Below are 14034 nucleotides of genomic sequence, written 5' to 3'. Positions count from 1 at the left end.
TGTCATTCAAGATGCTAAATGTGTACACCCAGCGGCAGCTCATGAGTATTCATAATGGGTGTTCACAACTTTTTAGATTAGATTAGATTAGATTAATACTTGTTCCATAGATCATGAATACGACACTTCGTGATGATGTGGAACATGTCAGGTTAATAAAAGATGTCTGTACAAGATATTACAGTACACAAAATATTGCATGACACTAATGTTTAAGTTGGTTTTTTTCCCCCCTCCCTTAATTTATATCTAAAAATTCAGCCAATGAGTAGGAGGAGTTGTCATCTAGAAATTCTTTTAATTTATTTTTAAATGTTGGTTGGCTATCTGTCAGACTTTTGATGCTGTTTGGTAGGTGACCAAAGACTTTTGTGGCAGCATAATTTACCGCTTTCTGTCCAAAGTCAGATTGAACCCTGCATAGTGAAGATCATCCTTTCTCCTCGTGTTATAGCTATGCACACTGCTATTACTTTTGAACTGGGTTGGATTATTAACAACAAATTTCATCAGTGAATATATATACTGTGAGGTTACTGTGAGGATCCCTAGATCCTTAAATAGATGTCTGCAGGATGAACGTGGGTGGGCTCCAGCAATTATTCTGATTACACGTTTCTGAGCAATGAATACTTTTCCACTCAACGATGAATTACCCCAGAATATGATGCCATACGAAAGCAGTGAATGAAAGTAGGCATAGTAAGCTCATTTACTGAGATTCTTATCAGATCAGTTTGAGAGCATGAAATTAATATCATATGCTATATAACAGTTACACTTATCAACAAATTTACAACTACAGCCACTGCCAATAATAACAACAACATTAGTAATAATAATAATAATAATAATAATAATAATAATAGAAGGAAAACAAAAGCAGAGGATGAGATGATCAGATGAAGTTAACCGACACCTCATGTTCTGTTATTACCAAACAACAAACTTAGGAACCAACACAACTGGATACAGATCACAAGTATACACATCATTTATTACCAGATACCCAGAATTAAAATTTTTAACAGAACAACGACTAGCTGATCAGATCCATGTAATAATCAAAAATAACAGGATACCCCAGTCAGAATTAGAAAACATCAAACAACAAGTACAACAAATACTGGAACAAAATAATGTGCAATCAGAAGAAGAAGAAAATACAGTAATGGACTCAAACATCCCATAGCAATCAAACAAAGAACAACACGCATCAATTAAACAATCAGAAAAAAACGAAATCTTAAGACAGCCACCAGAACAAGCACAAATAGAACATGAAGTGACACACATGTTAGATATAGAAGAAAAATTTCAGTTGACATATATAGAATACAAAGACACAAATACAGACATTAGACCATTCTTGCATAGACCACCAAATAACCCACAAGTTGAAACAACAATAACAACTATCAGCACAATCATACACAACAAAATAAATGAAAATACAACTATGGAAGATTACAACTACTGGTTTATGTAGGAGCACACACTACACTAAATATACACACTAGGCAGAGATCAGAACCAACCAACACACAGAAGAAACCCACAAAACCAGCATGGCAACACAGGGTACAGATCAGAATAGAAAAACTGAGAAAAGACATCGGACAGCTAACACAGTTTATAAGAAATGAAATATCAGACAAAAAACGAAAAAGGTTAGGTAAAATCTCACAACAAGAAGCGATAGAGCAATTAGATGAAAAGAAGCAGAAATTACAAGCATTGACCAAACAACTTAGAAGATACAAAAAAAAGTGAAAATAGAAGAAAACAAAACCAAACATTCAACACAAACCAAAAGAAAATTTACCAGACAATAGATAACACACAAATGAAAATAGACAATCCACCAAACATGACAGACATGGAACACTTTTGGAGCAACATATGATCAAACCTGGTACAACATAATAGACATGCATGGTCGATACGAGCAGAAACAGACACATACAAGATGATACCACAAATGCCTGAAGTGATAATTTTGCAACATGAAGTCACCCGAGCAATTAATTCTACGCACAATTGGAAAGCCCCTGGAAATGATAAAATAGCAAATTTCTGGCTAAAGAAGTTCACCTCAACACATTCACATCTAACTAAATTATTTAACAGTTACATTGCAGACCCATACATATTCCCTGATACACTTACACAAGGAATAACTTATCTGAAACCTAAAGATCAAGCAGACACAGCAAACCCAGCAAAATATTGCCCCATAACATGCCTACCAACAATATACAAAATATTAACTTCAGTCATTACACAGAAATTAATGACACATACAACACAGAACAAAATTATAAATGAAGAACAAAAAGGCTGCTGCAAAGGAGCACGAGGATGTAAAGAGCAACTGGTAATAGATACAGAGGTGACATATCAAGCTAAAACTAAACAAAGGTCGCTGCACTATGCATACATTGATTACTAAAAAGCTTTTGATAGTGTACCCCACTCATGGTTGCTACAGATATTGGAAATATACAAAGTAGATCCTAAATTGATACAGTTCCTAAACATAGTAATGAAAAATTGGAAAACCACACTTAATATCCAAACAAATTCAAATAATATCACATCACAGCCAATACAGATTAAGTGTGGAATATACCAAGGAGACTCATTAAGTCCTTTCTGGTTCTGTCTTGCTCTGAACCCACTCTCCAACATGCTAAATAATACAAATTATGGATATAATATTACTGGAACATACCCACACAAAATTACACATTTGCTATACATGGATGATCTAAAACTACTGGCAGCAACCAATCAACAACTCACCAATTACTAAAGATAACAGAAGCTTTCAACAATGATATAAATACGGCTTTTGGAACAGACAAACGTAAGAAAAATAGCATAGTCAAGGGAAAACACACTAAACAAGAAGATTACATATTGGATAGCCACAGCGACTCCATAGAAGCGATGGAAAAAACAGATACCTATAAATATCTAGGATACAGACAAAAAAAATAGGAATAGATAATAAAAATATTAAAGAAGAACTAAAAGAAAAATATAGACAAAGACTAACAAAAATACTGAAAACAGAATTGACAGCAAGAAACAAGACAAAAGCTATAAATACTTATGCTATACCAATATTGACCTACTCATTTGGAGTAGTGAAATGGAGTAACACAGACCTAGAAGCACTCAATACACTTACACGATCACAATGCCACAAATATACAATACATCACATACATTCAGCAACAGAAAGATCACATTAAGCAGAAAGGAAGGAGGAAGGGGATTTTTCGATATAAAAAACCTACATTATGGACAGGTAGACAATTTAAGAAAATTCTTTATAGAACGAGCAGAAACTAGCAAAATACACAAAGCACTCACTTATATAAATACATCGGCTACACCACTGCAATTTCATAACCACTTCTACAACTCTTTAGATCAGATAACATCAACAGACATAAAGAAAGTAAATTGGAAAAAAGAAAACACTACATGGCAAGCACCCGTATCATCTAACACAGCCACACATCGATAAAGACGCATCCAACACATGGCTAAGAAAAGGCAATATATACAGTGAGACGGAAGGATTCATGATTGCAATACAGGATCAAACAATAAACACCAGATATTACAGCAAGCATATTATTAAAGATCCCAATACCACAACAGATAAATGCAGACTTTGCAAACAAGAAATAGAAACAGTAGATCACATCACAAGCGGATGTACAATACTAGCAAATACAGAATACCCCAGAAGACATGACAATGTAGCAAAAATAATACATCAACAACTTGCCATACAAGAAAAATAATAAAACAACACTTTCCCACATACAAGTATGCACCACAAAACGTACTGGAGAACGATGAATACAAATTATACTGGAACAGAACCATTATAACAGATAAAACAACACCACATAACAAACCTGACATCATACTCACCAATAAAAAGAAGAAATTAACACAACTAATCGAAATATCCATACCCAATACAACAAATATACAGAAGAAAACAGGAGAAAAAATTGAAAAATACATCCAACTGGCTGAGGAAGTCAAAGACATGTGGCATCAGGATAAAGTTGACATCATACCAATTATACTATCAACTACAGGAGTCATACCACACAATATCCACCAGCACATCAACGCAATACAGCTACATCCAAACGTATATATACAACTACAGAAATCTGTAATTATTGATACATGTTCAATTACCCGAAAGTTCCTAAATGCAATGTAACATATACCGTACAGTTAAAAGGAAGTCATGCTTGATCAAGGTCCGCGTCACTTTCCATTTTTGACCAGACATAACGTCTGAGAAGAGAAAGAAGAAATAATAATAATATGAATAACTTATCTGACAAAAGAAAGAATTGCTTTTGTGGAATTTTGTTATTTTGTACATAATTAAGTACAGTTTAGGGTGTAATGAAATAATGTGTAAGCTTTTGCAACTCTCCATTTCACATTTTTGTGTAAGTGGCAGTTTTTGTGCTTTTTTTTTGGGGGGGGGGGGGGGGGGGACAAATGTACTAGATCCCTAAGAGACATATTAGGTCACGAATTTACTTCTGGGCTGGAAATCAGATATTCTTACGCTACACTTATGCAACAAGTAGTGTTAACTGTACACTTTCTTGTTAAATGTTGGGTTGTAGTCGTGCTTATTTGATTTCGTCACTCTCTCAATCAAAGGATCTGTTCTCGGAGGCCCTAGCTAATTTGCAGCCAACTTTTCCTAGTAATTTCCTTTTTTGCTCTCGGAATGAGATTTTCACTCTACAGCAGAGTGTGCGCTGATATGAAACTTCCTGGTAGATCACAGCTGTGTGCCGAATTGAGACTCGAACTTACTGCCTTTTTCTTTCACGGGCAAGTGCTCTACTGACTGAGCTACCTAAGCACATCTCATGACCCATCCTCACAGCTTTTCCTTTCTGTTAGTATTTAAAATAGATTCAACATAGCTTGTGTTCACACTGCACACAACAGCCATAAATGATTAAACTCGAGCAATAATGTATGTCAACATGGTCACTTGACTAGATACAAATCAGGCACTGAGACCCATAAGGGCCTAAACATGCCACCATCAGTCCACATTTAAGTGAATATCAAAGAAACCAATGATAGAGCTTTTCGTGAATTTTCAAATATGCAGTGTGGGTCTACAGCAGAGATAAGCATGACTCACCGTAAGATCAATGGATTTCAGAAGCATGACTAAATGCTACAATCTCACACTCAACTGTGATGTGCTTTAGGCACTTAGAATTCTCAGCACCTCAAATGGATTATTAGATGATAAAATTCTTAACTTAATATAACTCATTCGAAAACCTGCAAAATAGGTTTGCTGTCAGTACAACTTTAACATACCTGACAGGGAAACTCCCCATCACACCCCTCTCAGATTTAGTGGTAAGATGGCCCAGTGGATAGCTCATCAAAAACTGAACACAGATCAAGCATGAAAAAAGGGAAGTGTACTAAACTGAAAAAAAAAGGCAAAATAAAAACAGTGAACAGTCCAAGCTTAACAAGTACAATATCTAAACAAGTTAAACAGCCATGACATTGTGGTTAAGTGGTCACAGTGTTGGACTGTAAACTGCATGAGCTGTATTCAAAGCTTCCTAGTGCCATTTATTTTTATTGTATTTTATTATTTTTTTCACAACATTATGAACTGTCCGTCCGGTCATTTAATGTTTCTTCTCATTCTGTAGTGTTGGCCACTGTCACACTATACATTGGTTACAGAATATGAGTCATGTGGTAAGAAAACGTTACTGTCACAAGTAAATGTGATAAATAGTGAAAGGTGGCGAGTTACCAAATAGACGTCTCAGAGAAATGAAAACAACAAATAAATGGGTGTGAACTCTATGTTGCAACAAAGGAATTCAAGAGTCAAAACATCCAAAACGGATTGCAGCTTCAAAAACGTTAAAAACATGTGTTTTGACAGAGCACAGAGAAACTCTGTGATTGTGGAACTGTTGCATTCATTTGTAGCAGCTTATGTGACAAACATGTCCTTGCGAGTGATCACATTTATGTTCATACAAACACCTAATCGGTCGAGGAGGCATATCTTACTCACTTCCAGGTTTACAAATTAGGTGCGTCGATAAGAGATTCATATCATATGACACACATTCTGTCACTAATGTATGACACACAAAATGTGTTTTCCTGTGGAGGGTTTGGTTGACTTGTCCCCTTGTTATTGAACATTTGCAGTTCCCATTCGAAAGCCACTTCCTATCAGCTGTTAATAGAGTAGGTGAGCAGAAACAACTGTCATTATAGTTCCCTGCCTTACACCTCACTGTTGCAAATGGACATTATGTTGCGACACAGACCCAAATTGGAATACAGCGAACAGCAGAAAAAAGAAAATTTTGCACGAGGGAGATTTGAACGTGAGTCACCTGGTTGGTAGTCCAACACCATAACTACTCAACCATGACACTGTTGCTCTTTCAGGCTGCTGTGTATTCCACTTCTTGGCCTTGGACCATTCACTATTTCTGTTTCTATTTTATTTAATTTTTCTTCACAGTTCAGTACGCCTTCTTCATGTTTTCATGCTTGATCTATGTTCAGTTTTCGACAGGCTGTCCACTGAGCTCTCTTACCACTAAATCTGAGGGGGGTGTGATAGGAAGTTTCCCTTGTGAAGAGCATCTTATCATTGGTTGGTAGTTAGTTTTGAATACATTATGGGAGTGACAGTGATCAATGTGTTAGAAATATTTACTACTGGAGAATCACTACTCAGCAGGAGGAGGTTCTTACTCATTGGTCTGAAGATGACCACAGTAGTGGTCGAAACCGGTCACTGTAATAAGTAAATTGTGATAAAGACTGTTTTTAATAGCAAATATTTGTATAGTAGGATTTATGCCGAGCAAACAGAGATAAAAGCCTGCCACAGTGTACTACCACTTGGTGGCACTGATGTAAACATCTAGTTGAGTGGCAAGGTCTAGCTGTGCACATTGTGACCCATGCACACTGTTTATCAAATCCGTACATATTTGGCCCATAAGGCAATTACATCGTGTGAGTTGCCCATGTGCAGAAGCCCCCTAAAATGAGTGCAACTGAAGGTGTGCTTGTGACCCTGTTGCCAAGTTTCACGGAATATAGAGGAGCAGTAGCGCGATAGAAGTGCTGTTCTCTTTCAGATTGTGACCTCTATTTACATTTAAGAGCATTCAAATAAAAATAATCAATAAATCCTCAAGATGTTGAAAGTTAGTGTCTTCAAAAGCTCTTGAGCTCTTACACAGCAGCTGCCACTTTGTATGCCATTGATATTATGTCAGGTGCAAAGGTTTGCAACAGTCTGTGAGCAACAAAAAATGTTGTTGTTGTTGTTTTTGTTGTTGTTAACAGTAGAAGCAGCCATTATAATTATAATAATAGTGATGGTGGTGGAGATAAATGTTATTGCTGATAGCATTAATAATGAATTAATTATGTTTTTTTGCATTATTTGTTTTACAGAGGTGAAAAATCTTTATTTTCTGCGTTTTTCCTGTCTTCTAAAACGTGTGAGTTTTGATTATTCAGCCTGTTGACTCGCTCTTTCCTAGCATTTGTTCCATCGTACATGGCCCATTTTTCATGGTTTTGACACATTTACTTTGTGACTGGCTGCTCTTCCTTTCACACAGATATCAGTTAAGGAAGGGACATTATATGTGCAGTCTGTCTGTGAATTGAGTAAACTCTGTTCTCTGTCTTTCACCTGTTAGTGTATTATATTTTCTGAAGTGGAAATCGGAGACCAGGCTAGTAGCATTTGCCTGTTAAGTCTGGAAAATCTCCTAGAAACTGTACTCCACTGGGTGGTGTGCAAGACCAATGGTCATTGATGTGCTGTGCAGATTTATCCGCCTTCCATTCTCGCAACATGCTCAGCTATATAGTCCAGGGGACAGATATTTTCTGAACTGTTAGTATGTTGTGTGTAAGTGGTCTATAGTATAGAGTCCAAGTTTTGGACATCGAAAACCTTTGAGGGAACTGAGAAAACAATGAAATTTTGGCACTTTCTTAAATTTTTTGCCTATATGTATATGATGTCCCCCCATGAACCATGGACCTTGCCGTTGGTGGGGAGGCTTGCGTGCCTCAGCGATACAGATAGCCATACCGTAGGTGCAACCACAACAGAGGGGTATCTGTTGAGGGGCCAGACAAACGTGTGGTTCCTGAAGAGGGGCAGCAGCCTTTTCAGTAGTTGCAAGAGCAACAGTCCGGATGATTGACTGATCTGGCCTTGTAACACTAACCAAAATGGCCTTGCTGTGCTGGCACTACGAACAGCTGAAAGCAAGGGGAAACTACGGCCGTAATGGTTAAATGATGATGGCGTCCTCTTGGGTAAAATATTCCAGAGGTAAAATAGTCCCCCATTCGGATCTCCAGGCGGGGACTACTCAAGAGGATGTCGTTATCAGGAGAAAGAAAACTGGCGTTCTACGGATCGGAGCGTGGAATTTCAGATCTCTTAATCGGGTAGGTAGGTTAGAAAATTTGAAAAGGGAAATGGATAGATTAAAGTTAGATATAGTGGGAATTAGTGAAGTTCGGTGGCATGAGGAACAAGACTTCTGGTCAGGTGACTACAGGGTTATAAACACAAAACCAAATAGGGGTAATGCAGGAGTAGGTTTAATAATGTATAGGAAAATAGGAATGCGGGTAAGCTACTACAAACAGCATAGTGAACGCATTATTGTTGCCAAGATAGATACGAAGCCCACGCCTACTACAGTAGTACAAGTTTATCTGCCAACTAGCTCTGCAGATGACGAAGAAATTGAAGAAATGTATGATGAAATAAAAGAAATTATTCAGATAGTGAAGGGTGACGAAAATTTAATAGTCATGGGTGACTGGAATTCGGTAGTAGGAAAAGGTAGAGAAGGAAACGTAGTAGGTGAATATGGATTGGGGCTAAGAAATGAAAGAGGAAGCCGCCTGTAAGAATTTTGCACAGAGCACAACTTAATCATAGCTAACACTTGGTTCAACAATCATAAAAGAAGGCTGTATACATGGAAGAAGTCTGGAGATACTGACAGGTTTCAGATAGATTATCTAATAGTAAGACAGAGATTTAGGAACCAGGTTTTAAATTGTAAGACATTTCCAGGGGCAGATGTGGTCTCTGACCGCAATCTATTGGTTATGACCTGTAGATTAAAACTGAAGACACTGCAAAGAGGTGGGAATGTAAGGAGATGGGACCTGGATAAACTGAAAGAACCAGAGGTTGTAGAGAGTTTCAGGGAGAGCATAAGGGAACAATTGACAGGAATGGGGGAAAGAAATACAGTAGAAGAAGCATGGGTAGCTTTGAGGGATGAAGTATTGAAGGCAGCAGAGGATCAAGTAGGTCAAAAGACGAGGGCTAGTAGAAATACTTGGGTACCAGAAGAAATATTGAATTTAATTGATGAAAGGAGAAAATATACAGATGCAGTAAATGAAGCAGGCAAAAAGGAATACAAACGTCTCAAAAATGAGATCGACAGGAAGTGCAAAATGGCTAAGCAGGGATGGCTAGAGGACAAATGTAAGGATGTAGAGGCTTATCTCACTAGGGGTAAGATAGATACTGCTTACAGGAAAATTAAAGAGACCTTTGGAGATAAGAGAACCACTTGCATGAACATCAAGAGCTCAGATGGAAACCCAGTTCTAAGCAAAGAAGGGAAAGCAGAAAGGTGGAAGGAGTATATAGAAGGTCTATACAAGGGCGATGTACTTGAGGACTATATTATGGAAATGGAAGAGGATGTAGATGAAATGGGAGATATGATACTGCGTGAAGAGTTTGACAGAGCACTGAAAGACCTGAGTCAAAACAAGGCCCCCGGAGTAGACAACATTTCATTGGAACTAATGACGGCCTTGGGAGAGCCAGGCCTGACAAAACTCTACCATCTGGTGAGCAAGATGTATGAAACAGGCGAAATACCCTCAGACTTCAAGAAGAATATAATAATTCCAATCCCAAAGAAAGCAGGTGTTGACAGATGTGAAAATTACCGAACTATCAGTTTAATAAGTCACAGCTGCAAAATACTAACGCGAATTCGTTACAGACGAATGGAAAAACTGGTAGAAGCCGACCTCGGGGAAGATCAGTTTGGATTCTGTAGATATGTTGGAACATGTGAGGCAATATTGACCATACGACTCATCTTAGAAGCTAGATTAAGGAAGGACAAACCTATGTTGCTAGCATTTGTAGACTTAGAGAAAGCTTTTGACAATGTTGACTGGAATACTCTCTTTCAAATTCTAAAGGTGGCAGGGGTAAAATACAGGGAGCGTAAGGCTATTTACAATTTGTACAGAAACCACATGGCAGTTATAAGAATCGAGGGGCATGAAAGGGAAGCAGTGGTTGGAAAGGGAGTGAGACAGGGCTGTAGCCTATCCTCGATGTTATTCAATCTGTATATTGGGCAAGCAGTGAAGGAAACAAAAGAAAAATTCGGAGTAGGTATTAAAATCCATGGAGAAGAAATTCAAACTTTGAGGTTCGCCGATGACATTGTAATTCTGTCAGAGACAGCAAAGGACTTGGAAGAGCAGTTGAACGGAATGGATAGTGTCTTGAAGGGGGGATATAGGATGAACATCAACAAAAGCAAAACGAGGATAATGGAATGTAGTCGAATTAAGTCGGGTGATGCTGAGGGAATTAGATTAGGGAATGAGACACTTGAAGTAGTAAAGGAGTTTTGCTATTTGGGGAGCAAAATAACTGATGATGGTCGAAGTAGAGAGGATATAAAATGTAGACTGGCAATGGCAAGGAAAGCGTTTCTGAAGAAGAGAAATTTGTTAACATCGAGTATAGATTTAAGTGTCAGGAAGTCATTTCTGAAATTATTTGTATGGAGTGTAGCCATGTATGGAAGTGATACGTGGACCATAACTAGTTTGGACAAGAAGAGAGTAGAAGCTTTTGAAATGTGGTGCTACAGAAGAATGCTGAAGATTAGATGGGTAGATCACATAACTAATGAGGAAGTATTGAATAGGATTGGGGAGAAGAGTTTGTGGCACAACTTGACTAGAAGAAGGGATCGGTTGGTAGGACATGTTCTGAGGCATCAAGGGATCACCAATTTAGTATTGGAGGGCAGCGTGGAGGGTAAAAATCGTAGAGGGAGACCAAGAGATGAATACACTAAGCAGATTCAGAAGGATGTAGGTTGCGTTAGGTATTGGGAGATGAAGAGGCTTGTACACGAAAGTGTAGCATGGAGAGCTGCATCAAACCAGTCTCAGGACTGAAGACCACAACAAGAACAACAAATTTTTTTTCTCTTACACTCGACTGCAAAACACACTTTTACATTTCTTGTAGGACGTTAAATTTCCTACAGTTTGTGTGGCAAAACTTATTTTTATACCACATGTGTGTCAAGATAAAGGGTTCCAAAGAAACGGCAAATTTCTCCAATTATCATAAAAGAATTATAACTCAAATTTTATGTCTTTTTAAAATTTAAATTTTAAAATTTTAAAATTTGTGCCTCTAATGGTCAGTATATATCAATGTTCACTCCAGTGCAAACAGTGGACCTTGGTAGACAAAAATGTACAGTACTTGACCCTGAATAACTTCTACTACAGCTGTATGGACTAAGACAACAACAGTCATGTTAGAGTTACTGTGCGTGATCTGTGTGGAATATCTGCTACGAAAACAGTAGAATGATCTCACTAGACTTTATTGCACTCATCTACAAAATGTGTCTTCTTCACAACAAAAACCTTTACATTGACACATAAAATTTTTCATCCTACAACCCCAACAAAAGGAACTTCGTTTCAGTTCTGTTGGCTTAAACAGCAGCAGAGAACATGATGGTTAAGCAAGCAACAGGAGATGATGAAGGTAATGACGATGAAGAGCACTACTGTATCAAAGGCTGTTGATTTCTGTAGTGTTACAAAAGAGAAGATGAATGTCAGCACTATTTTATCAGAGAGCCCTTCCCTGTATGACTTAGTTGCCGTTCTCAAACAGTTAGATGCAACAGCATACCAAGTTTATGAAGCAGGGGAGAGGTTTCTTGTCACATTCTACATCTACTTCATAGACTTCTATATGGACACTCTGCAAATCACATCAAGTGCCTGGTAGAGGGTTCATTGAAGCACATTCACAATTCTCTGTCATTCCAATCTTGTATAGTGCACGGAAAGAATGAACACCTATATCTTTCCGTGGTTGGTGATTGGAATTTCCTGAGAAGATTCCTCTGCAATGAAAAACACCTTTGTTTTAATGATGTCCATTCCAAATCCTGTATCATTTCAGTGACACTCTCTCCCCTATTTTTTGATAATATGAAATGTGCTGTCCTTCTTTGAACTTTTTCGATGTACTCTGTCAGTCCTGTCTGGTAAGGATCCCACACCGCACAGCAGTATACCAGGAGAGGGTGGACAAGCGTAGTGTAGGCAGTCTCCTTAGTAGATCTGTTACATTTTCTAAGTGTACTGCCAACAAAGCACACAGTCTTTGGTTAGCCTTCCCCACAGCATTTTATTTCTGTTCCTTCCAATTTAAGTTGTTCGTATTTATAATTCCTAAGTATTTAGTTGAATTTATGACCTTTTGATTTGACTGATTTATCAGGTAACCAAAGTTTAATGGATTCTTTTTAGCACTCGTGTGGATGACCTCACACTTTTTGTTACTTACAGTCAATTGCCAATTTTCACACCATACAGATATCTTTTCTAAATAATTTTGCAATCTGTTTTGATCTTCTCATTACTTTACTGGTCGATAAATGACAGCGTCATCTGCAAACAACCTAAGATGGCTGCTCATATTGTCTCCCAAATCGTTTATATAGATAAGGAACAGCAAAGGGCGTATAACACTATCTTTGGGAATGCCAGAAATCACTCCTATTTTACTCAATGACTTTCTGTCAATTACTTCAAACTGTGACCTCTCTGACAGAAAATCATGAATCCAGTCACATAACTGAGACAATATTCCATAGGCATGCAATTTCACTGCAAGCCACTTGTGCGGTACAGGGTCAGCAGCCTTCCGGAAACCCAGAAATATGGAATCAATTTGAAGTCCCATATTGATAGCACTCACTCAACATTTTGTGCGAGTCAAGAGCTAGTTGTGTTTCCCAAGAACATTGTTTTCTAAATCCGTGTTGACTGTGTGTCCATTGGCCATTTTCTTCTAGGTAACTCATAATGTTTGAACACAGTGTATGTTCCAAAATATGTGCTGCATATTGATGTTAGTGATATGGGCCTGTAATTTAATGGATTACTCCTACAACCTTTCTTGAATATTGGTGTGACCTGTGCAACTTTCCAGTCTTTGAGTACAGATCTTTTGTCGAGTGAATGGTTGTATATTATTTTTAAGTATGGAGCTATTGCATTAGCATACTCTGAAAGGAACCTAACTGGTATACAGTCTGGACCAGAAGACTTGCTTTTATTAAGTTGCCTCACTACTCTGAGGATATCTACTTCTACGTTACTCATGTTGGCAGTTGTTCTTGATTCGAATTCTGGAATATTTACTTTGGCTTCTTTGGTGAAGGAATTTCGGAAGGCTGTGTTTAGTAACTCTGCTTTGGCAGCACTGTCTTTGATAGTATCTCAATTGCTATCACACAGAGAAGGCATTGATTGTGTCTTGCTGCTAGTATACTTCACATACAACCAGAATTGCTTTGGATTTTCTGCCAGGTTTCAAAACAAACAAAGTTTCACTGTGTAAACTATTATAAGCATCTCACACTGAAGGCTGTGCTGAATTTAGAGTTTCTGTAGAAGACCACCAATATTGGAGATTTTGTGTCTGTTTGAATTTGGCATGTTTCGTTGTTTCTGCAACAGTCTTCTGACCTGTTTTGTGTATCAAGGAGGATCAGCTCCGTCGTTTGTTAATTTATTTGGTATAAATCTCTCAATTGCTGC

The 14034-nt window shown here is 37.8% G+C and overlaps 1 protein-coding gene across 2 annotated transcripts in view; it reads left to right on the top strand.

The window, feature by feature from the left end:
• The window catches only part of LOC126411167 (GATOR complex protein NPRL2-like), a 117064-nt gene that overhangs the window by 77310 nt on the left and 25720 nt on the right, over positions 1-14034 (top strand). The window lies entirely within an intron of this gene.

This window comes from Schistocerca serialis, chromosome 1 (genome assembly GCF_023864345.2).
Source record: "Schistocerca serialis cubense isolate TAMUIC-IGC-003099 chromosome 1, iqSchSeri2.2, whole genome shotgun sequence".
Taxonomy (NCBI): Eukaryota; Metazoa; Arthropoda; class Insecta; order Orthoptera; family Acrididae; genus Schistocerca; species Schistocerca serialis.
The sequence above is the reverse complement of the archived record's forward strand: the minus strand, read 5'-3'. Positions and strand labels throughout refer to the sequence as shown.